Source organism: Gnatocerus cornutus, unplaced genomic scaffold, assembly GCF_029298725.1.
Source record: "Gnatocerus cornutus isolate USDA-ARS CGAHR unplaced genomic scaffold, icGnaCorn1.1 ctg00000260.1, whole genome shotgun sequence".
NCBI classification, from domain to species: Eukaryota; Metazoa; Arthropoda; class Insecta; order Coleoptera; family Tenebrionidae; genus Gnatocerus; species Gnatocerus cornutus.
The window spans coordinates 1-2500 of NW_028275579.1; the positions used below are offsets into that span (position 1 = coordinate 1).

The following is a 2500-nucleotide window of genomic DNA, read 5'->3' on the forward strand; positions in this document are numbered from 1 at the left end:
TGGTGTGTCGTAGAATCGTGTGTTTGTGTGCGTTTCTCGTGCAGCGAGTAAATTTGCGCGACATCTTAAGACGCGAAAGCGACCAACTACTACTTGTTGTAGTTGTTGGCTGGTCTTTCGGCGTAGCACGTCCTATTTCTTCAACATGTCGTCATTTAAAAAAAAAAATGGCGTTTTAAGGTTGAGAACGTTATAGACGGTCGTCGTGTCCGAGACGTGTAATGCAAATCGCGACAGACGTCAGATCGTAAGCGTTTCTGTAAACTTAGCCATTTTTTAAAAAGAAAAATGACGAACACGTATAGCAAGGAATGGGAGACGTGTCGTGATCGTCGAAATGACCGAATGAAAAATTTTTATTTTTCATATGCGACCTCAGAGCAGGTGAGACTACCCGCTGAATTTAAGCATATTACTAAGCGGAGGAAAAGAAACTAACTAGGATTCCCTCAGTAGCGGCGAGCGAACAGGGAGAAGCCCAGCACCGAATCCCGCGGCCGAAACCGGACGCCGGGAAATGTGGTGTTAGGGAGGATCCGTCATCCCGAGATCGTGCGGCGCGTCCAAGTCCATCTTGAACGGGGCCACAGCCCATAGAGGGTGCCAGGCCCGTAGCGACCGCTGCCGATAACGGGAGGATCTCTCCTCAGAGTCGGGTTGCTTGAGAGTGCAGCCCTAAGTGGGTGGTAAACTCCATCTAAGGCTAAATATGACCACGAGACCGATAGCGAACAAGTACCGTGAGGGAAAGTTGAAAAGAACTTTGAAGAGAGAGTTCAATAGTACGTGAAACCGTTCAGGGGTAAACCTGAGAAACCCGAAAGGTCGAAAGGGGAGATTCAGCGTGACTCGATGGCGGCGCTGGACGATCGTGTGACAGATGGCGTACGCGTCGTTTGCACCTTTCGTTTTGTCGATCTGCCGTCGAACGCGTGCACTTCTCCCCCTGTAGGACGTCGCGATCCGTTGAGTGCCGGTCTAAGGCCCGCGGTGGAGCTCGTTCGGACGGTTCGCCGTTCGCCGAATGAACCCGTGGTGTTTCCCGATCGGCTCGCTCGACGGTATACAGATGGCGCGGGGCCGCTACACAGTTAGCGTCCGACCTTCGGCAAGCGCGCCCGTCGTGATGGTGATCGGACCTGGTGCCGGTCCCGTCCCCGGGTGGCTGTTCGCTGAGGTGTTCTCGGACAGACCTCGTTGAAACGCCGATCTGCGACGCTATAGCTTTGGGTACTTTCAGGACCCGTCTTGAAACACGGACCAAGGAGTCTAGCATGTGCGCGAGTCATTGGGATTTAACTAAACCTAAAGGCGCAATGAAAGTGAAGGTCCGCCTTGCGCGGACCAAGGGAGGATGGGCGGTCGTTACGGCTGCCGCCCCGCACTCCCGGGGCGTCTCGTTCTCATTGCGAGAAGAGGCGCACCAAGAGCGTACACGCTGGGACCCGAAAGATGGTGAACTATGCCTGGTCAGGACGAAGTCAGGGGAAACCCTGATGGAGGTCCGTAGCGATTCTGACGTGCAAATCGATCGTCGGAACTGGGTATAGGGGCGAAAGACTAATCGAACCATCTAGTAGCTGGTTCCCTCCGAAGTTTCCCTCAGGATAGCTGGCGCTCATAGCATACGAGTTTCATCCGGTAAAGCGAATGATTAGAGGCATTGGGGTCGAAACGGCCTCAACCTATTCTCAAACTTTAAATGGGTGAGATCTCCGGCTTGCTCGAACTATTGAAGCCGCGAGACTCGAATCAGAGTGCCAAGTGGGCCATTTTTGGTAAGCAGAACTGGCGCTGTGGGATGAACCAAACGCCGAGTTAAAGCGCCTAAATCGACGCTTATGGGATACCATGAAAGGCGTTGGTAACTTAAGACATCAGGACGGTGGCCATGGAAGTCGGAATCCGCCAAGGAGTGTGTAACAACTCACCTGCCGAAGTTACTAGCCCTGAAAATGGATGGCGCTGAAGCGTCGTGCTTATACTCGGCCGTCAGAGGCATGTGCGGTCAGGTTATTAAATTAACCGGCCATGAAGCCCTGACGAGTAGGAGGGTCGCGGCGGTGAGCGCAGAAGGACTGGCCGTGAGGCCGTCTGGAGCCGCCGTCGGTGCAGATCTTGGTGGTAGTAGCAAATACTCCAGCGAGGCCCTGGAGGACTGACGTGGAGAAGGGTTTCGTGTGAACAGCCGTTGCACACGAGTCAGTCGATCCTAAGCCCTAGGCGAAAGCCGATGTTGATGTGGTGTAGATTTTTGTCGTTGGTCGCAATTCGCAATTGTTGACGGAAACGTACGGAATTGTGCACACACCCGATGGGCGAAAGGGAATCCGGTTCCTATTCCGGAACCCGGCAGCGGAACCGTTTATAATTCGGGCCCTCGAAAGAGAGTTCGTCGGGGCAACCCAAAAGGACCCGGAGACGCCGTCGGGAGATCCGGGAAGAGTTTTCTTTTCTGCATGAGCGTTCGAGTTCCATGGAATCCTCTAGCAGGGAGATA

The 2500-nt window shown here is 53.8% G+C and overlaps 1 non-coding gene across 1 annotated transcript in view; it reads left to right on the forward strand.

Moving 5' to 3' along the window:
* Window positions 1-370: 370 nt before the first annotated feature.
* Window positions 371-2500, forward strand: part of LOC148165640 (large subunit ribosomal RNA) — a 4039-nt gene continuing 1909 nt past the window's right edge. The window contains exon 1 of the ribosomal RNA XR_015771295.1: window positions 371-2500. This exon is cut by the window's right edge and continues 1909 nt beyond it. This is a non-coding gene — a ribosomal RNA (large subunit ribosomal RNA).